This window comes from Terrapene carolina, unplaced genomic scaffold (genome assembly GCF_002925995.2).
Source record: "Terrapene carolina triunguis isolate 2854851 unplaced genomic scaffold, T_m_triunguis-2.0 Scaffold113, whole genome shotgun sequence".
Lineage (NCBI taxonomy): Eukaryota > Metazoa > Chordata > Testudines > Emydidae > Terrapene > Terrapene triunguis.
The window spans coordinates 25,462,878-25,486,365 of NW_020664464.1; positions in this window are offsets into that span (position 1 = coordinate 25,462,878).

Consider the following 23,488-nt stretch of genomic DNA (forward strand, 5'->3'; position numbering starts at 1 on the left):
CTACCCTTATAGTTAGAAAGTTTTTCCTAATATATAAACTAAATTTCCCTTGCTGAAGATTGAGATGATATCTTCTTCACCTTCCTTCAGTGGACCTGGAGAACAATTGATTACTATCTTCTTTATAACAACTTTTAACATATCTGAAGACTGTTATCAGTCTTTTTTACCCTTTCCCTCATAGGTGAGCTTTTCTAAACCTTTTACATTTTTGTAGCTCTCTTCTGGACTCTCTCCAATTTGTCCACATCTTTCCTAAAGTGTGGCTCCCAGAACTGGACACAATACTCCAGCCAAGGTCTCACCACTGCAAAGTAGAGCAGAAAAATTACTTCCCTGGTCTTTACAGATGACACTCTTGTTAATACACCTCAGAATTATATTAGCATCTTTTGCAAATGTATGATTTTTTCTGGAGAAATCCATGTTGGCTATTACCTATTATCCTGTAGTTGCTCACAAATGGATTGTTTAATAATTTGTTCCAGTATTTTTCCAGGTTTTGAAGTTAGGCTGACTGGTCTATAGTTCCCCTTGTCCTCTTTGTTCCCCTTTTGAACTATGTTTGCCCTTCTCTAGCCCTCTGGGACCTCATCCATCCTCCATGAGTTCTATGATAATCACGAACAGGGCCAAAATTACTTCAGCTAATTCCTTAAGTATCCTAGGATGAATTTCACCAGGCCCTTCTCACTTGACTACATCCAAGTTTATCTAAATATTGTGGTTTATGTTCTTTCCTCTTTGTTGTTAATACTAATTGTGTTAAGTATCTGGTCACAATGAATTTTTCTAGTGAAGACTGAAGCAAAATAGGCATCAAGCACTTCAGCCTTTTTGATGTCCTCTGTGGTTAGTTCTCCTTCCCAGCTAAGTAGTGGACTTACACTTGCCTTCATCTTTCTCTTGCTCCTAATATATATTTATAAAACTTCTCCTTATTTCCTTTTATGTCCCTTGTAAGATGTAAACTTATTTTGTGCCCTAGCCTTTCTGTTTTTATCCTGATATGTTTGTGCTATTCTTTTGTACCCATCCTTAGCAATTTATCCATGTTTCTACTTTTTGTAGGATTCCTTTTTGAACTTCAGGTCTGTAAGGAGGTTCTGATGGAGGCTTTTTGGTAGGCTTTGTGGAATTCAATTTTTTATATATATTTGATGGATAATATCAATGTTTATTTTTAAGCTTTTTTATTTTTGTGAATTTATATTTTACAGTTACACAAAATTATTGAGTTTTTTTTTTCATTTTTTGTCGATTTAAAATGTTCGCAGCTGCTGAAATTATGGTGGTCAGTCAGACAATACTATTTTAATGATAGTAGATGTTCAGATTCAAAAAGTTAGTTTTATAACTGTTAAAACCAAAATTGTCAACATCAGATGTTAAAATGCACAAAGCAACTATCCTTAAAACAAATTCAAACAAGGTCTGAAGCAGCATTTTTCTTATTTTGCCTACCTGTACTTTCCATCATCTATGGAAATATTTTTTTCATCAGTTTGTGTGTGTATAATAAAATTGATGTTTACCGATATTTACCGATAAAAATCTCATCCTTCCAAGCCTACATATTAGCCCCTTACTATTCTTTCTACCTTTCTTTCACATTGTAGTTTGCTGTTGCGCCTTTAATACTGTCTCTTTGAGAAACTGCCAGCTCTCCTAAATTCATTTTTCCCTTAGATTTTTTTCCCCAGGGGACCTTACCTACCAGTTCTCTGAGTTTCTCAGTCTGCTTTTTTGAAGTCCATTGTCTTTATTCTGCTGCTCTCAGAACTTCCTTTCCTTAGCATCATCGAGTCTATCATTTCATGATCATTTTCACGCAAATTGCCTTCTACTTTCAGAATTGCAACCAATTCCTCCCATTATTCAGAATCAATGGCTGTTCCTCTCATTACTTCTTCCACCTTCTGAAACAAGAAGTTGCCCCCACTACATTACAAGAACTTATTGGACATTTTCCAACAGATGTCTGGGTAGTTTCTGTTATTTGTTCTAGAGACATTCCTCATCTACATCCTCCTCCTGATGTGATGGTCTATACTAGACCCCTACCATGTCGTCACCCCTGTTTTTTTCCCCTTTTATTTTCACACAAAATTTTCACCTCCTTCTGGACCTCAGAATAAGTGTATATATTCTTGATGTATATTGCAACATCTCCTCCTTTTTTCTCTGCCAGTCCTTGCTGAACAAGCTATACCTATATACCTCTATATCTGTATTCCAGTCATGAGATTTGTCCCGCCAAGTCTCAATGATGCTACTTAAGTCACAATTTAGTTTATGTACTAACACTTCCAGTTCTTCCTGCTTATTCCCCATACTCTTCTAGGAGTTGCCCAGAGACCTCTTTCACTTGGTCCCCCAGAGACGCAGTCTTACTCCAGTTTTGTAACTCAGGTTCCTTTATTTGGCATACGGCAAAGCTACGTTGAGTTGATCAGACTCAGGCATGGGGTGGGTACAGTGTGTAGCACATATCCACAGTTACAAAGCAAACCTCTTCCTTCATGTACATTTACATATTACACTATATTGCATTTACTATACATTGCATCAAACGTTTTGATATTGGCTTGGTCACTTCGTCGGAACCAATCCCTGTACAACATGCACTATCCATTCAAGATTTACTCTTTACCTCATTTTACATTCCAGGGTTGTTTTACCATTGTTATCTTGTCCTTTGCAAATGGTTCCTGGATGTTTCCCCTTTTCTTAACTAGAACAACATTCTGCTTCCACTCTGCTGATCCATTAACCTCCATAATCCTGTCTCCAAAAAAAAAAAAAAAGGTCTCACCCATGTCAAATTACTCATGTCTAGCCAAGACTACAACTCTATGCATTTTTTTATGGACACCTAAGATGTTGAGCCGATTCCCCACTATTTTCCCTCTTGTTGCTCCTATTACCCTATTGTAATTTTCCATCTAATGCTCTGGTAAGGTCACTTTTAAATACTTACCTGTGGGCTTTTATTCCCTATCCCCTTTGAAACCATTTTAAAGCCCTCCTCACTAGGTTGGGAAGTCTGTGTCCAAAGAAGAGGTGGACCCCGTCTCTTTCCAGCAGTACTCTTTCCCAGAACAGCATCCCATTGACATCATTGGTACAGCCATGCATTCATCTCCAGGATGTATGTGTTCCTGCATAGGCTCTGGCACTCAACTGGGAGGCTGGACAAGACCACCACCTGCACCCGAATCCTTCATCCTTACTCCGAGAGTGCTAGTCACTACTGGTCTGCTCAGGGTCAAACCTGGCAGTATTATTAGAGCCCACATGGATGAACAACATGAGGTAGTGGTCAGAGGGACAGATGACCCTTGGCAACCCATCTTTCTCTAACATCTTGGATGCAGGCTTTAGACATCAGGTCAGGTCAGCAGCTGAATGTCTCCATCCACATCAGGAGAGAGTCCCCAAGCACCACACCCTACCTCTCCTCCTCTTGATAGCCATGAACCTCCCATGGGGGCAGGTGGTTCCTCTTCTTCAGCTACTGGGGATCTCCTGTTGCCAGTACAGCATACCGGTTTTTGGCCTCAATAGATGGGTGGAGGATGGAGTACTGTCTACTGCCTGAGGTGGCCAGAAGCCAGTTTCCTCCCCCAGTTCCCTCCCTGGTCAAAACCAGGATCTGGGTTGAAGTCTTCAGGGTCAGGATGCCTGTTTGACCAGGGCCCCTAAGGGTGCAAGCAGAGGAAGAGCTAGCAGCATCAACAACTATCCCACGCTTCAGACTGGATAGGGACTCAATCCTCAGTTGTAGCTAACATTTCCCATTTCCCAGGACAGCAACAGACAATCTGTGCCACCACTCCTATGCAACATTTCCATCTGCTGATATCCAAGCAAACTCCTCTAGCTCGGATTAAATGAATTGGAACAGAAACAAATACAGTCCCTGGTGGCTGTAATGTTAGTGCTGCCCATTTTTAGGGCTCCATTCCTGACACCCTCTCAACCTGACCATTAAAAACCAAGCCCCAAAAGGATCAATTTCTTTGTCACTAATTGCACCCACTGGTCCATATCTAGGGCTTCCCCCCCCCATCATCTACTCCCCTATCTCCTACTCACAGTGGTGCCTCTTATACTGGCTCATCCCAGCCTACACTTCTATGCCGATTACAGAGATTCTGCCTGTTAACCTCTGCCAAATTTCCTCACCACCTTAAGCTTGAGTGTGACGTATGTCTACACTGTTCTTTCCATTCATGATGTATTTTCAGTGTCTGAAGTACAATGTGTCTCAAGGGTGGCAGAACTAGACTGAGAGTTCCTTGACACTGGGGCAGTAATTTGAACAGTGCTGAGCACACTGTCGGTGCTCAATAAATAACAAAATAATAAGTGCCATAAAAGCAAGTAACGTGCAGCTAAGGCTGCACACTCACCTTTCAAAGATGTGTCACCCTTAGGGAGTTCATTTACATTAACATAAATATTCCATTAGTGGAACCGTTTATAACGTACTTCTCTCTCAAGAGGCATTCTACAACATGATTCTTCAACCACTTCTGATTGACTAATGTGTATCACATTTGAATAATATAATAAGACAACTGAGTTAAGTGATTGACTGCCTGGTGAAAAACAGTGTTAATTTTCATTAAAAGCAAGCAGCAGTCTCTTAATTTTCTAGAAAAATTACTGCAGTATTTGGCTTACAAATAAAAATATTTCAAGAAAAAAATTCAAATGCTATATTTGTTTTTTAATTAAAATCTTTGGAATTACCACTTGTATATCATTTCCAAGTTATTTCCATGATCCAGAGCCAAGAATAGCAAAGTTCTTTATGTTTGATCATTACCATGTTAACATTACCTAGCAGCAGTTTGTGAATGGAACAGTTTCTACACACCAGGTTAAATCCACCTCTAAAAAAAAATTGGAAAAATGTATTGGGAAAAACATGCTCTTCCTCATGAAATCCTGCATTGATCTCTAAGAGCTGGAAGAGACTTGTTAAGAAAGAGTGAGTAGAATATTAGAGATGGGCTGAGACGAAGTATCTGTTCTGTCTGGGCTACTTGCTGGTGTAATACTTCAGGAACCATTAGCAATAACGATAGTAACAAGCTGTGGCTATCTGGTTAGATCAAAAATATACTATGACTAATAAGAAACTCTGCCCACCAGTACCCAAAATAGAGTAGCTTCCCCCCTGTAGGGGAATGACAGCAAGTAAAGATTATATTACAATTTAAGTTTAACAGGGCTGCTAGGCCAAGCCTCCTACAGAGAAGCTTCGAACACACTCAGCTAGTGTAAAGTGGCAAAGCTCCACTGACTTCCATCGAGCTATGTCAATTTATTACATCAGAGGACCCGGCCCTTGAGATGCACCAATATTCTGATGTTTTACATTAGCTTACTGAAGTAGTGACACCAGATTTCCACTCCAGGCAGATGGAAATCTGACATAAGGGTCATTTAAAGTGTAATTATTCCCACTGTATCACAGTTGCAGAACATTTATTTGCTCTGTGCTGATTTACTGTGAAAATTCAAAAGCTTGACTTCTGCTAAAAATTTACCTCTAGTGAGGTTCCAGCAGTTTTGTGGAGATGCAATAAAATATAAATATATAGGAACATTAATTCAAAGCTCCACAAAGAAGTTTTTGCTCTTTACTTAAGGCTTGCTACCTGCAAATGTGTCTTCATTTCTTTTCTCATCAGAGTAAGTCTTTGCTTTTGCATAAATTAATGTTTAAAATCCCTAAAATGAAAAAGCTAGGAAGAGACATTTTCATTTTAAATCAAATTTAACAATTTCTTCTGTACTGTAACAGTTTTAAAGCCAAAAGGTGTGTTTACTGAATAAATCACATAATTTCTTATGCTCACAGCTGATGATGTTTCCACAGAATTTCTCCATTGTATCCAGAAAGGTAAACTTCAAAAAAATTACCTGTTTTTAAGTAGTTTCTTTGCCAGTCATATAATCTCACTAGAGAACCTTCTTTTAATACAATTAGACCTTCGACTACTAATCGAGAGCCTTTTTTTTTACAATACACTTATAGCTGACTTTATTTATTTATTTTTTTTAAAGAGAGGCCCACTCACTTCTCACATCCCTATTTGTGATTACAATTATTGCAACTGGGTGCACAACCTGAGTGTTCACTCATGCTAATGGCCATTTGACATGGTCATGGACATTGTTCTGTCCAATCTCTGCACATGCATATAAATGCATAATTACATGTAAAAGGGGACATCCACTTAAACAAAAACCAAAAAAAAATTGGCTCTTAAAAGTTACACACAAGGCAAAAAACAAGTTAGGAGTGTATAATGTATATATATGAGATTTTTCTATGTACATAGAGTATAAGTTAAGTGATCTCTACTATCTCTGAGAGTCATGCCGATTACAGTCTATTGAGAGTAGGAGTTTTCTTGGCAACAGCTGCTGCAGGAAATTATTTTAGTTTATGTGACCAAGGGTCCAATATTTTCAACTGTGTGTATATAAATTCCCTTTGTTGGCTGAACTACTGGAGCTACTCTTTCAGGCACCACTTCAGCAAAGTACCTATGCATATACCTAACTTTAAGCATGCAAGTATGTCACATCCTTAAAGCTAGGCAAATTCTTAAGTTTCTCATTGAATCAGGGCCTTAGTAAAGATAGATTTACTTACCTTACAATGACTGGAGATCTTTGAAATGCTTATGTCCATATAGAGCCCACTGTAGGTATTTGCACAAGACCAGAATGGTTTAGCCAGCAATGTCCTTTGGGCTGAGCACGCACCATATGCTCCCTCACACCCCCTTCAGCGAGAGTAATAAAGGTAGAGTAGCCCCAACTGCCACTCAATTCCTTCACTAATACAGACTACCTAGGTAAGGACTCCGTGTCAGTAGGACAGGTTGTGGGATCAATGTGGAGAAAGTCATCTCCAGGAACTCCAGTTACTCTAAGTTAAGAAACCTCTCTTTCATCTTTGCACATTTGTCCATATGGCTCCCACTGTAGGTGAATGACTAGCAATTGCCTTTCCAGGAGGGATGAGACAGGAGTCCTATTGAAATAACAATTTTAGGACACCCCCGCCAAGTTGGGCATCTGATCCAAAAGCTGGCACACTGGAATAGAGACTGGTAAACATATGAACAGAACTCCAAGTAGCTGCCCTACAATCTCAGAAAGAGGGTCTCCCCTGAAACAAGCTACAGCTGTTAACTGAGCCCTAACTCGAGGTGTGTGTGCGGAGTATGTAATTTATTTAAAGTATAGAAAATCTTAACACAATCTGTTTCCTGCTTAGAGAGGTTTTGAGAGGAAACAGCCTGCCCTCTAGACTTATCACTAAAACCTACAAAAAGTCCGGATGATTTATGAAATGGCTTTATTGCAGACAGGTAAAAGAAAATAAAGCCTGTGGAGTTTAGCCTCATAAGGATCAGGAACAAGTACTGTAAGTGGATTTTCACAAATAAATTTATACAAAATCACATTTTGGTAAACATTTTTAATGTGGCCTGAGTGTAATTCTGTCTTCACGAAATACAGCCTATGGAGGGCCAACCATCAAAGACTGAATATCGCTCACCCTGTGAACAGAGTTGATAGTTACCAAAAATGTGGTAGTAACAGAGAAGTGATCTAATGAACGTGACGACGTGAGTACAAAGAAAGGGACCATCAAAGACCACATTCAAGTTCCAGGAAGGAAATGGCTCCTTAACTAGTGGCTCCTTAACCATGAATCAGGCCTTTTAAAAATTCAGAGCGGGGAGAAGTGGGGGAGGGAGAGGAATGGCCCTCAGCAGGTTGGTCATATGCAGATATAGCAGCCAGATGAACTCTAACAATGCTGATAAAGAGTCCTGAATGTGTCAAAGACAGCAAGTAGTCCAAGATAGTTGCAATCGAAAAGTCCAAGGACTGAATGTGTCTCTGAATGGAACACAATAAAAAAAACTTCCATTTAGCTTTATATGTCCTTCTAGCAGAGGCCTTTCTGCTCTGGATCAAAATCTCTTGTACCGCCAGTGAATAGCTTCTGTCCACAAAACGTAGTCAGCTAATCTCCATGCTGTCAGATGTAGACATGCCAGGTCTGGACGTAGCACCAGGTTTTAGTTCTGTGAAATGACACCTGGGAGGTTCAGAAGTGGAAGAGGTGGTCTGATTACCAGATGCATTTGGTTGGAGTACCACAACTAATGTGCCCAAGCAGAAACTATCATTACCTGGGCTTTGTCCTGACTTATCTTTCTGAGGCCTCTGGGAATTAGCAGAATGGGGAGAAAGGCATAAAGCCTTCTTTTCCCAACAAAATGTATCTGCCAGAGATCATGGACTTATTCCTCCTTTACAGCCGAACGCTGGACACTTTGTATTCACATTGGTAGCAAACAGGTCCATTGAGGAAACCTCCCAATTTAGGAAGGCTTGATCTAGAACCAAGTCTCATGAATGATGGAGCTTTTTCTGCTTGGTTCATCTGCCAAATGGTTTGGAGTACACAGAAGATGGAGGGCTATCAGGCTGATCTGATGCAGGTGTACCACCTTGTGACATAAAAGGGAGATGATCTCACTCACCCTTGAATATTTAGAGCATAGCCATTGTATTGTCCATTAGGATCTGAGTGAAGGAGAGGTTAGACAAACAACCCTGAGCTCTAATATATTTATGTGTAATCAAGATTCTGCTCAGGACCACATGCCTTGTATTTGGAAAGAGTCCAAATATGCATCCTAGTCTCATTTGGATGCATCCATCACCAGAGTCTTGGAGTGGGTGGTGGATGAAAAGTAACAGCCTGGCTGATGTTCTGAGGGTCCAGTCACCAAAGCAGAGATGTCAGGACTTTTGGAGGAACTTCTACATGATGTTTTTGATTGGTTGATAAAGCAATCTTAACCATCCTTTAAGAGGCTAGAGGCGTAACCTTGGATATGGAGTCATGTACAAGCTGCCATATGAACCAGTAAACTGAGGCAGACTATTACTGAGATTTTTGGAGGAGACCAAAGGCATGAAATGAGGTGTTTCATCATGGAAAGTCTTCCATGAGGAACATATGCTCTTGCCAATATGGAGTCCAGCACGGCCTCTAGAAATTCAGTGGGTTGAGTACGAGTGAATGTGGACTTGTCCTGAATGAGCATAAGGCCTAGTCTGGAAAACAGCTGGAGAACTGTGTAAACATCCTTGGGAACCTGTTGAAATCAGCCAGTCAGTGTAATAGATATACACTTGAGGCCCTTGACTCCTTAGGTGAGCCATTACCACAGCCAGGCATTTGATGAATGCCTTTGGAGCTTGTTGAGAGGCCAAATGGTAGGACTCTGAACCGTTAGTTAAGTCCATTGACCATGAAATGCAGGTACTTCCTGTGAATTGGCTGGATTGTCATATGGGAATATGCATCCTGCAAGACAATGGGATCTAAGGAAGAGATTACAGAAGAAAGAGTGATCATCCAAAACTTGAAGATTTTGTTGAGATGTCAGAGATCCAGTATAAGATGCCATCCACCTTTCTTGTTCTGAAAGCATGCAGCTGAAGAAGACTGTATCTCTAAATGCAGTAGGATGTCATAAGAAGAATCTCTGAAGGGAGACTGTGTAGGGTGATGCAGATTTGGTAGAGCCTGAAATTGGATTGCATATCTTTTCTGAATAATTTCTAAGACCCACTGGTCATTGCAGTCCATGCATCAGCAAAAATGAAAGACGCTTGCCAAAGGGAGGACAGAAGGGTTAAAAATCCTCTAAAACTGGTCCAGGACTCTTGAGCACAGTCTCAAATATGTGATCCTTCACTTGAAGAATTCACAGCACTATCACAGGAGATGATGAAAACCGTCTTTTCTTCTGGTAGTAAAGCTTTGGTAGGGAGTAGGAAAAACAATGCTGCCTGAAGAACATTACACCAGGGTGGATTAATTTAAATCATTTTGATTTAAATCAGTTTTAAGCATGATTGAATCAGCAAGCAGAAAACCTTGATTTAAATCATCACTATTAATCTTGTTTGCATTTGTACTTTTTTTAGGAAAATAACTATTGATTCTCATTTGCTTGGTATAATTTTATTTTAGCTAGCCAAGAAGATAAATAAATATGTGTAAGCACAGTGTAAGAAATTATATAATTGAGCTGACATTTATTTATATTCTTAATTTTTATATTTTTTAATGTTAGAAAATGGTGAATGATGTTTATTATTTACTAGATGAGAAATAATTATTACTCAAACTGCATTTGGATTGAAATTGGAATTCAATTAAAAGTGCACAAAAACAGCATTTTAAAATGTTTTCTATTAGTTAAATAAAATAGTTTAAATGTGCAGGATGTGACAGAGAGGGCAATTTCCTCCAATATGCTGGACAAACCTTATTGAATTAAGTTAAAGTTTATTGAATTAAGCTTAAGTATTTTAGGAACTCATTGAATTAAAACACAAATGTTTATGTGTTGTTGTGGCATTGTATGCAACTTGCCTAGGATTTATAACTAATGTAAACGTTAGGAGGTGTTATGAACTTCAGTGGACTGTTTAAACAATGGGTTAAGAACAAGGATGAACTGTTAGTTGAGCAGGTTTTCTGGGACATGTTTAGGAGGAGGGGGATACAAATCCTCCAGATCCACCCTTGTGAAGCTGTGCCTTGAGCAGGAAACCATTGTCTGGCTGACTACCTATTTAGGGTCTCTTCAAACATCCGAACTGGATAAAAGAGTGACTCTCAGTTTCAGAAGGGTGCTTGTTCTGAGCTAACAGATGTTATGGACTTGTGACCATGGAAAAACTCCAGGGTGGGAATTGAAGGACCTTTGTTGGAATCAAGGGGTGATTCTCTGGTAAGCTTATTGGCATGTGTGTCCATGGTAGCCAACAGGGAGGGACAGGAGGAAGGGGATGATTGCTATTGATTTCAGTGGGAACAGGATTAAGCCCTATTGAAAAGAAGAGGATTTGGATCTGGTTTAAAAAAATAACAAGCAATAGGGAGGAATGTAGAGAAAAACTGCCATGGGAAGCTTCATGTGAAGGCAAGGGCGTGTGGAATAACCACAGGAAGTGGCTCCTGGGAGAGGGTAACTCTTATGAGACACAGGAAAGATGAAGGGAAGTGGATTGACAGGCATGGGGGTGGGGTGTCAATATGCACGGAAGGTAAAGGATCTGGTCCAAACCACCCCTTGCATGCTATAAACATTTCTAAGAGCAACACTGGGCTCCCTGTGGCAGACAGTTCCAGAAACATCCTGGAGCACTAAGAGTTAATATGCAAGATGCTGTTTAAGCTTCACATGTCAAAAGAAAAGCAGCTGAAACATATAAAAAACAAAACAAATCAGAAATTCCAGCACTTGTTAAACCATATAGACACTTAATGCCTGCAACTCGGTTTAAAGCAATAAACTCCAAACAGCTGAACGTTCAGGGGACATTTGATCACATACAGTTACAAAAGTGTGTCAGAAAATATGAAGCTTATCAGAGAACTTAGCTTGTGAACTTGCCTGGGGGAAGATGCTCACCAGTTACGTCTGCTAGCTACACGAAGTACTTATGCTAAGCAGTGTTTGTAGTAATGGGCTGAGCCAGTTTACAATCCCGCAGATGCTGCTGAACTTAGGCAAGCTGGGCAGCCTGTGAGGAGGTCAGGGGCCTTTGCTGTACATGCCTGGAGAGAGCGGCACTAACTTTTTACAAGGTTCCAATGCAGCAATGTAATACCTATGAGTAACAAACAAAAGCCTATACTGCAACTGTAGTGAGCTCTTCTCTGAAGATAATTAAATCCAGCATCATGCAAAACGGAATTCAAACAGGGAAGGGCTTATAGTGCAAAAACATTCTTCATGAACAGTCATTCCATTTACAAATGGCTGTTCAGTTTAACTGTATTTGTGCCTCTTTTTATTTGCTAGTCATGTTCTCAGAAATATGCAGGAAATGAGCTGTTCTTGTACAAGTACCCTTATTCATATGCAAACAAGGCTGTTCGTGCACGAATAAGCATGTTCACTTTTATTATTCCTGCGTAAAACATTTTAGCCATCCTTTCAAGAAGCAGAAATACCATGTGACTTAGGTGACCTATTACATTATAAAATTAGGTCTTGTCTACACTACAGCTTCTTCCCTAACAATTCTCACTATCATTATCAACATAGCAACAGCTGTGGGATCTCTAGTGTAAACGGGGACACCAGCTGCCAGCGTTTTAACCACCATATCTAAACTAGCTGTAAACAGGTTTAGACGACACAGCAGTAAACATTGGTGCTACAAGCTAGTAGCACGGGTGGTAGCATCTTTAGACAATTTTTCCTAAAATTTCCCAGCATAGTCACAGTCATAGTGATTACATAAAGTGAACAGTTAGCAAACAGCCCAAAGACTGAAAATTGTTTGTCCATGCTGTCACAGATACCAGGCTAACTGCACGGTTTACCTCTCCTGGTCTCTTCAAGTACACCCTGGCTTTGGTCTCAGGCCATCAGCTTTCTCAGGATGAAATCATGCCGTTCTCCTACTCTCAGACTCAGTGCTGAGTTGCAGTCCCCTGTTTATCAACCATGATTTACCTCAGCAGGTCTGGCTTAGGCTCAGACTCTGCAGTTCTGTTCCCTTCTCCAAGAGCAATTACAATGGTACCCAGTGACCAGACAGCCTCCTTCAAGCAGAGTATTATTTATTAGAACAAAAGGATTTCAGAGAAAACTATCTTAACAACAAATAAACCAGCCTATACTCATGCCTGCTTTTCCCTGAGGATTACCATTCCCTGGAGCTGGGAAGGACCAGTTCCTTCAAACTTCCTCTGCAGAGCCTTTCCCTGTGTCAGTTTGTCTCCCTGGATAGCTTCGGACAACTGACCCTCCTCCTTTTCCCGAGAAGAGTGTTTTAACTATTTAGTGTTCTTTTGACCTCCAGGCTCCCAGCTTCAGCAAAACAATGCTTGCAGTTTGTTGGAGACAGGATCCTTGAAGTTAACAGTTTGCCCCATTGTCTTTCAATTCTGTGCCTGAGTGTTCTTATCAGGAAAGTGATTGTGTTGCTTTCATGCATAGACCCCATTCAGTTACAGCATTATAGGCATATAATAAATATTCCATTACTCCCAATGTAAGTTAGGTCAATACAGTCATAAAGAAAATTTTAACAACCCACTCTAATTATACAGTGCCTTTACTTCCCTGACCAGCAAAAAGAACAGGAGTACTTGTGGCACCTTAGAGACTAACAAATTTATTAGAGCATAAGCTTTCGTGGGCTACAGCCCACTTCTTCGGATGCATATAGAGTGAAACATATGCTGAGAGACTGTGTCACACACTCTCAAAGAAACTGCGAAACCACCTGATCAGCATCCTATACAGCAAACAGGGAAAGATATGCAAACTAGACACAATCAACTCAGGATTGAATAAGGACTGGGAATGGCTGAGCCATTACAAACATTGAATCTATCTCCCCTTGTAAGTATTTTCACACTTCTTATCAAACTGTCTGTACTGAGCTATCTTGATTATCACTTCAAAAGTTTTTTTCTCTTACTTAATTGGCCTCTCAGAGTTGGTAAGACAACTCCCACCTGTTCATGCTCTCTGTATGTGTGTATATATATCTCCTCAATATATGTTTCACTCTATATGCATCCGAAGAAGTGGGCTGTAGCCCACGAAAGCTTATGCTCTAATAAATTTGTTAGTCTCTAAGGTGCCACAAGTACTCCTGTTCTTTTTGCAGATACAGACTAACACGGCTGCTACTCTGTTCCCTGACCAGGTCACACAGTGTTCATAAAATTATTATATCTCAGTCTTCTTAGATTGTGTAGCAGTTCCACAACCATGACAAATGCTATTCGGTGAATACTTATGAATATCTGTGAAAGTATTAAGATGATTTGTGCACTGCAAGAATTATCGATTGCATAATTTATTCACAATGAATAATTCAAACATCAGTAGATGCAAATAATATAATCAGGTAGCATAGGTCCAGCACAACTGCACGTCAAGCAATTATTGTATGCATACATAAAAAGTGTAAACTTTTTCCTGATGTTTAGCTTGTAATAGCAATAATGAATTTAGGGGTACAAGGTTTTTAAAGGACTAACCTCTTCTCCCCTAGCTAGTCATTAGTCCCATTAGTATCATTTTTTCAACTGTTCCTTATTTAATTTCCTTACTTAAAAATTAGTTTGACAAGGTCTTTCTTTTTAAGTCATTTTAACTGACCTCTATAGTCATTTTTACTCCTGGTGAGCATGGTTTAGCATCCTTGATCATGTTACCTCATAGATCCTCCTTAACTTATGGGACTTGATTCTCAGAAATGCAGAACTGCCGCTCCCATTGAAGTCAACAGGAACTGAGTGCACTCTGTACTTTTGAAGTTAGGGTTCATACTCATTTAGGTAGAGATGATTATTTGCTTACATTTCAAATTACTGTGCTAATGTACAGTTCAGAAACATCTTTCCACTATTGTGGTAGTTTCAGTTGACTGCAGTGATTTTGCTACCTAACTTGAATTCCTGATGCGGAGGTCTTGACTTTGGAATTCACTCCCTGTTGCAATGTGCAAGAACTGGAGTTTTGTAACCTATGGGCCTGGTGCTAGACACACATGTTCACCTGGCCCTTTGATTTGGGTTGGTAACTGGGTAAACATTAGTCCACAAAGGAGTGGAAAAAGTGGTGATCTGCTTAAATTGCAATAGTTATTTATTGTTTTACATATTTTAGATGCACCCAGATAGTGACCGATATTGCACCCATTAAACAAAACGTTAAACTACATTTCCCTCCCCCCCCCCCCCTTTTTTTTTTTAAACATTACATGAATCTAGTTTTGCTGACGGGTAGCTCTGAAGATTGAAGATCTCTATGTAGGAACAGAACTCCTATAGCACAGTCAGCACCAGTGTGACTTTCTCCACAGTGTCTCCCCAATGGACACAAGCCTGAACTGACCTCTCAGAGTCAGCACTGGTAAATCCCCAGCAGTGATGGTGTGATTATAATAAAAATCATTCAAATCTAAATAGTTTTGAAGTTCAAAAAAGTTCCATTCACCCCTTAATGGTAAAATCCTGAACTAATACCCCAGGCACCATATTCCAAAAACCAGAGCATGCCTAAAAAACCTCCTAAATGTCAGATATGCCGTGGTTCCCCATGTATGCTGTTCATTCAAAAACAACTCTATTGGGCAGCCCCAAAGCCTGTGTAAAATCAAAGCAGTGGGGGTGGAACCCTTAACCCCTGCTGCTGCTGGCCGTGTGTTGGAGTTCCCCACTGCTGTTAATACTAGGAGAGCAGGGTAGGGCTACTACTCCTTCCTCTTATACATTTGACTCCAATGTGAGTTTGGTCTGTGTAAGGCCTGAAGCCCCAGTGAAAATGAGCAAAATTCATTTCTGCTGTAAGCCTGTGGAATTGTACCTGGACCTAATATGTGGGACGATCTGTTTAGCGACCACCTTTTTTAAAAATATTATTATACAGACAAAATATGTTCATCATTCCATGTTCAATCAAAAACGGGGGTTATGTAAAGTGATATAACACACACCACACCAAAGATGTGGATGACTCACTGCCCTTATGCAAACTAAGTTGTATAAGCCTGTTTTTCACAGCAGTTTAAAAAACCCCATAAACAATGCGTTGAAGTTCTCAGTTATGAAAGTTAAAAATGTTTAATAAAGCAGAACTCACTCAGCTTTTTCAGGGTCCTTCACACCCACATCTGGTGCAGTGTTTACTAACTACTTAAAATAGAAAGTTGGAACTTAATACACCCTTACATTTATCATAGTATTTGAGAATCTATCCAAACACCAAGCATCACCGAATTGGAATTCACTTCAAACAGAACAGCCCTGTAAATAGTCAGATCATCAGTTTTACATTTGCGGAGAATGTAATTGTATCCACTGAGATTCCACACCTACTCCAGCTAACAGAGGCAGGGTGGAAAGAGAGAGAGAGAAAGAAAATTTCACTTTATAGAATATTCCATCCAAATTACCAAATTCAGGCCAGTTTTAAGATGACAGTTATTATGGGGGTTGTTTCTTTGTAACAAAGATAAAGTGTTTTTCTGTACTTTTTATTAATAATTATTATTAATAAACATTTCTAAGGGACTGATCCCCATAGTATCTGGGTGGCCCAACTTAAGGAGATTAATTCAGCAGCTAATGAATGTGTAACACAAATTGGGCTTCCCAGTAGGTTGTCAGAAGTGTGATCTACAGTAATTAAACAGAGGTTCAAGAAAGATGATTACAAATAAAGTAAACAATGTTTTTAATTGCAGTGGTTACTTCGGAATTATCAGAATTAACAAAATCTACTGACCATATTAATAGGATGGCATTAGACCAAAAAATTACAAGCGTCAATCAACCTGCTACTATAGGTTCCAATTCTAAGTCCCTTACATCCATGAATAGTCCCATTGATTTGAAATCAGGCCCTACAGGTGCAGGTTCTTTGAATGGAATGTGAAATCAATGGAACTGCTCATAGAGTAAGTTTCTGCTCAGCATGACCAAGGAACATGGATCTGTCCTCATCACTAGCAGCACTATTCCAGTGACATTGAGCAAACAGCCAAACATAGGCATCAGAGCAATATGTAAAGTTCCTCTGATCATGCTTATCATAGACCTGTTCTTGAGGTAAGTAAAGTGAAATTGGAAACAAGGGGCAGGAAGAGAGTAGGGCAAGCAAGAACACCAAGAAAAAGGGTAGAGAAGGGGGTAACAGGAGCCTTGAGAGCCTGGGGAAAGGAACAGGGAACTTGAGAGGAGAGAAGGAAACATGGTTCAAAGACTCAGCTCTGTGGATTATATAAAATAAAACAGGCACATTTTGAATTACTGGCTACAATTCTGTCTCAGGGTTCTTGTGCTTAAGTATGCCTTGTTGAGGTTTGCTTCTGGTTTTTGACATCAGAAGAACCCCCTGATGAAATTCTAGCCCCATACTTCAAAGGCTGCCTGTTTTGTTTTATATAATACACAGACATGAATTCTGGTTCCATGCCCACTGCCTGTTATTTATTCAACATGACAGCCGCACAGAAAGAAGTACAGAATATATTTAGAGGGAATAAAAGCCTAGACACCAAGGCCACAAGCCACAGCTCTATGGGTGCAGGAGATATTTTTAGCAAAGCAGTGTTCAATGTTGTGGTAAATCAACATTCTTGATTTGAATAAAAGCATTGGTTTGTGAGCCGCAGAGTTCAAGTCACAGATTGTAAAAACCAAGATCTTGCTCTGTCAGTACAGGAGAGTTGGACCAAAATTCATTTCCAGATATTTCATTGCTAACCAGACTTCAGGTTTCAGCTCATCTCAGTTTATCACCTTTGAAGAATAGGTTTAGAGTACACTAATAACCTGACAGCATGACTGCATTTCCAGCTACAGACACAGAGAGCTGTTTTGCTATAATTCAGGGACCACTTCTGATCTCACCAACACTGATTCTACACCAGAGTAACTCCATCGGCTGCAATAGTTATTCCTGATTACTACCAGTGCAACAGAGAGGAATCAGGCCCTCAGATGTTAAAAAAATTCCAAGCACAGGTCTCTGTTTGCCCCTTAACCTTACATCAGGCTCATCTAATCCTAGATTGGGAGAAAAAAATCCTTCAGAATTCAAAAACACCCTAGGTTTGAGCTCAGTGAGCAATGTAATGCCTAATAGTATGTATAGTCACAGAGGATCTTTACCCTCAGTTTTAAGTATAGGTCAGTGTAGGACAAGACTGAACAGGAAAAAGTACAATAGATAGCAACATCAACAAGAAAATGTCTCTGAAGAGCTAATGCCACCCAAAAAGACAAAGCAGCTTGGTGAAAAGTGTTCCAATAAGAGAAATAATACTAAAAATTAAGCCAATTAGTTTTAGTCACCCAAAAATTTTCAGGAAATTTATAAAGTCCAGTTGAATAATCAGATATGAAGTCAATTTGGCTGACACAAAAACCAGCATGGCTGAGGAGGACACAAAGGGGCTGGAAGCCACAAAATGGAATAAATCTAAGGTCTAGCGTTAATTTAATCCTTTCACTAGTTGTGCAAAGTAAGTCCAAGATCTTCAAATACTTTGCAAAAAGCAGTGAAAGGACCAGGTTGTATGTAAAATATTTCTTAGGCCCAGATCCTGTGAAGGCTTACATATGCTTAACTTTACACGAGAGTAGTACCAATGAAGCCATGTAAGATTGGGCACACATACAAGACTTTGCAAATTAGTGACCTTAGATTATAAGGTCTTTGGGACAGGGAATATGTCTTTCCTGAATGTGTGAGTGCTCAGTATAGTATGTGTGATACCAGAGTATGAATAATAATACTATTTCAACATATTAAACTTTCCATTGGAATATTGTCATTTGGAGGCACATCTGATAAAAAATCTTCATGCATTCCATTCTTTCTGAGATAAACCGGAAACACTAAGGGCTGGTCTACACCCAGCCGCTAGTTCGGCGGCTGGGGATCGAAGTTCTGGGTTCGACTTATCGCGTCTGCTCTGGACGCGATAAGTCGAACCAGGAAGTGCTCGCCGTTGACTGCGGTACTCCAGCTCGGCGAGAGGAGTACCGCGGAGTCGACGGGGAGCCTGCCTGCCGCGTGTGGACCGCGTCTGAACCGCGGTAAGTTCGAACTAAGGTATGTCGACTTCAGCTACGTTATTCACATAGCTGAAGTTGAGTACCTTAGTTCGACTTGGGGGGTTAGTGTAGACCAGGCCTAAGTCAGAAATGTTTGACATTTCATTTTTTGGATGATTTCATTTTACTAAAATTAATTTTGCTAAGAAGAGATATAAAAAAATCCTTGTGACTATAGTTTTAAGGCCTGAAAAAGCAAGAGGAGTTTCATGTGCTCAGCATGTCTCAGGATCATGTTCTCCATGATGATATTCCCGATAAGCATATTCGCTACTTATACTTTATCTTTAGAAAGAACAGAATCTAGGCTCTCTGTTACCCCAGACTTGAGGTACTATTTCAAGTATATAAGTACTTGTATATAAGTACATTCAAGTACTATTTCAAGATATAAGAATTAAAACAGAATTCAATTATTTAATGAATGCAAAGTTGCATTTGATGATTTAGCTCTGAACTCTCCACTGATTCTTAAAATCTGTTATGCTGTAAATGTCTTACTGTTTGGTGACTAGAGAATATAGGGCAAAACTGTTACTCTACTCACACTGTGTGTGTGACCAGAAAAAGGAAGGAGGGAGTGAGCATGGGCTTTTCTGTTACTCTATTGACAGTATAACTAAGGACATGAATGTGTGTTCTGCAGACATGATGATCCAAATGCCAAACTACACATAACCCTGCTAGGATGATATCATGATACTTTTTTAATTAGGTGTTTTCTGCGTGCCCTCACTCAGAAAATGAACATTTAGGTCTTACCAGGTATTCACCGTCTGAAGTTGGATGTCCCTGATACGGTGACTTTTCTACACAAGCAATTTCTTAGGGAAACAAATTAGCTGAGTTTTTTGTTGTTGTTGTTATTGTTTTTAAATCTCAGGAGTGATGGCTGTATGGTGGCACATGTAAAATGAGTTTTTGATGTTAATACAGTCAGAGTGGACAAGTGACCACATCATTAAAAACCATCATTATGGGCATCCATTTTCAGCAGAATAGCCAAAAGATGAGGACCATGGAGACTGAACTAGCCTTTCAACCCTAGAGGTCTTTCCTGTGTAAATGCTGCTTGGGAGCATCCACTTGAACTATACATGAATAGAAATAGTATAAAAGCAGCATGGTCCTGTATCAGTCTTTCCAAATAGGGCTTTGTAAACCAGAGCTCCTTTTACTGGCACAGTTTAAAGAGCATATGCTATACTTTTAATTGAAGTTATGCCATTACAGACATTAAAATCATGTTGAGCCCATGTAACTGACAATGAATTTATTCCACATCTAAAACCAGAGCCTTTGACTAAAGGGAATATTAACAACAAACCTCAGGTCTCCTGAGTCAGGTGTGCATTGTGCATGAGGCTGCTTTTGAGGACACTACTAACATCAACAATTCAAGCAGCCCTCTGTGAACATTTTTAAAATATTAATAAAGGAAAAAGTTAGGACCTGATCCAAAATTTATGGAAGTCTTTCTAGAGTTTTCAGTGGGCTTTGGATCAGGCACTCAAGGAGTAAGGGATGCCTCTCCCCCACAATGGATGGATAATCCTAATGATAGTATTACTGGTAATGGGGAATACAAGGCTTATAAATAAGTTGACTGGAGCACTGGTGAGAACTGAGAACAGAGGTGCAGTTTAATGGAACTCTTTGCTGACCCAGTGTTTGCTTTGTTGAATCCTGAGAATGGACATTTGTTAATTTTAGCATGTGCCTTTAGCAAGTACGCATAGGGGTTTACCTTTTTGCTGAGCCAGCCTAGATCAGTAATAAAAATGTAGTCATGTACAGCAGTGAACTGGCGTTTGAGGAACTCAACCCATTTTGTAATCTTTGGACACAACTGAAGCTGTGAGTTCATTTGAATTCCAATATAAAATGATTTGGTGAGCAAGACAATACTACTCTGCAATTTTCTACTTTACATATTCATTAGATAGACATATTTGAACTGCTACTGTATATTGCTGCTTCTGATAAAAATTGTCACACGTGCATACACCACCTCTTTTAAACTCATTTTCAAGGATAACTGCAAACTCTCATCGTCCACATAGTTGGAAGCATAAGTAACAGAATATCTCACTACTGAAATATGCAAGACTTGCAGCCCTACAAGTAGGTCCAATGGATATTTTAAGAGAACACTGATGTGAAAAAGGTAATAAAGGGGGAAGAGTGGATAATCATGGCTGTCAAGTCACACATGCTGTGTGGGTAAGACCTGCCCGTCAGTGGCTTCATCTACAGATCCCATTAGTCACCTGCAATCTAAGCCCAGATGGTTGTTGGCTGAAGTTGGAGATGAGTTTCTTATCAAGGCTTAGGCATACTTCTATCACCATCTAAGGGAGTCCTGACCACAGAACTCTGCCTTCCTCTTGGCCTACAGCCCTAAGATAACATTAGGGAAGAGAAGAGGGAGAGAAAGTGAGAGATGGGATAACATATCCCCAAATATACATTGCAACAAGCCCATTTAATGTGCTGCAGAAATATGGCGCCAGGGTAGAAATGGATTATTTCAGACCTCAGGTCTGTAGGAGTAGAACAACTACTACGCTTTTCAGAGGATCTCAAAGAGATTTAAAATCATTAAACTTTTCACATCACCCTTCTGAAACAAGTATTATCTCCATTTACATATGGGGAAAATGAGGCACAGAGCAATTGACTTACCCAAATTTACACAGCGGCTCAGTGTCAAATTCAGATGTAGAGCCCAAGAGTCCTTACTGCCAGGCCTACTCTCCAAACCACTAGGCCACATTCTTTCCCCAAAGGACATGTGTATGTCTGGCTGACCCCTCCATTATTCCTGTTAATAAAAAGACACACACTTCTAGCAGGACAGGTGGAATGTTAAGGGCACCAGGACTGTACAAAGCAGGTCAGAGACCGGCAATGAGATGGGGCTTTCCATCTGCACAACCCAAGACTGGCTTTTGCCCTGCAGAATCTTAATTGCTAGTGATGATGTGCAAGAAGGAAAAATAAATTCTGTAATCTGGGCTTATGTTCATATAGCTGCTTGTTAGAAAAGAAATATCTTTATGCTTGGAGTTTGAGCATAGTTGCACTGGAATCACTGAGACAAGAAATAAGGAGCCCCACACAAAGCCATTTATGAAGTTATTTTTCAGGGTCAGAGCCACATTTTAACTCAAAACACCTACTAGAGGCTCCATTGCTGTAATGTGGTGAGTGCTCCCAACATCCTTCTGTGGGAGAGTGCTCCGCACCTCACAGGATCAGGCCTAGAATTTCCAGCCTCATGTGCATTGCAAAGTGGAGAAATATGCCCTTTATCCAGGAGTCAATTAGCGCTAAATGTTTTGCATGTACCAAAACTGAACAAATTTATGGCCTATCTTACCTCTGGCAGACACTTACAATCTCCCCCTGAGTTAGGCTCCTCAGCTCAGTTCTCTCCCCCACCCCACCCCCGCCAAGATGCCCAGGTTATCCTCTCAAGTAAGGTGGCCCATCTCATCCCAATAAGCACACAGCAACCAGCTCTGATGATATGTTTATTTAGCCTTTGACACACTCTTCTGTTGAAGCCCATCTGACCATGGGGCCTAGATGTTTTTACACACACACACACACACACACACACACACACACACACACACACACACACACACACACACACACACACTTCTCTGTGTTTATAATCATTAGCAGTTTTCCTTTAAGGGTAAAATGTAGAACAACTGCTCCTTGTTATGAAATAATGTAAACGCTGTTGGTGTGGTAACATTTTGTAACAGTGTTGTGTTATGCAATTAAGGCTGTGTAGTTCACATAGATTACAGTGCACCTGAAGACACCAGTAATGTCCTGAAGGCTTGGAACAGTCAATAATATATTTACTTATAAAAAAAACGATCCAACCCCTAGCACCTGCCTACATCCTTTTACAAGGAGTAATTAATTAGGAAAATTGAGCTCCATGTAGTTTCCCTAACTATAATTATCCACCTGGCTCCACAAACATACTTTTCCCTTTTATTTCCCATTGTTCCCTTCCCCCATTACCTTGTAAATCTTAAAAAAATAAAATTAGGACAAAGGACAGTTGTTCCTTTTCCCCTCTTTTCCTTTAGGAGGTGGGGCTGGATTCTCCAACCTTCACCCGTGCTAAGAAGTACTTGCTTACACAAGCAATCCAGACTGTACACATGAATAAGTGCTACTCAGGACAAGGGTCGTAGAACTGGGCTCTGTTCTTTCAGGCTCCTTTGCTTTGCTTTAGCGTCTCTTCCTCAGTCCTGCAGCTGAGAATGTAGAAATTTGCCAAATGCTCATGTTAGCAAAATGAGTCCTATTGCCAGGAACATTATATTTTATTTATTTAACAAGGGGGTATTTTTAAGGCAGTCATTGGGATAAACCTGGGCAGCAGAATGAATGAAATAATTATACAGTATAGAACATCTTTTCACCTCTTTATTTAATTCCAACAAAGAACAGAACTGTTCATGGCTAATTTTACAATTAGCAAAACCAACACTTCCATTAAGCACACTGCAGACCATACAGCTGTACCTGCATGAACACAGTTGGCTCTAGGCTGCAGCCTATTCCATCACATCAAATATTGGCACTATGACTGCCTGGGGATCCCATCTCCAGACAGAATATGGGCTTCAATCCCACAGTAACCACGTCTCCATCCGGGAGAAGTATAGCCAGTTGTTCAGCCACCTCAGTGTGCCTCCTGTTTTCATAGTGTCAGAAGGCCAGAAGAGATAA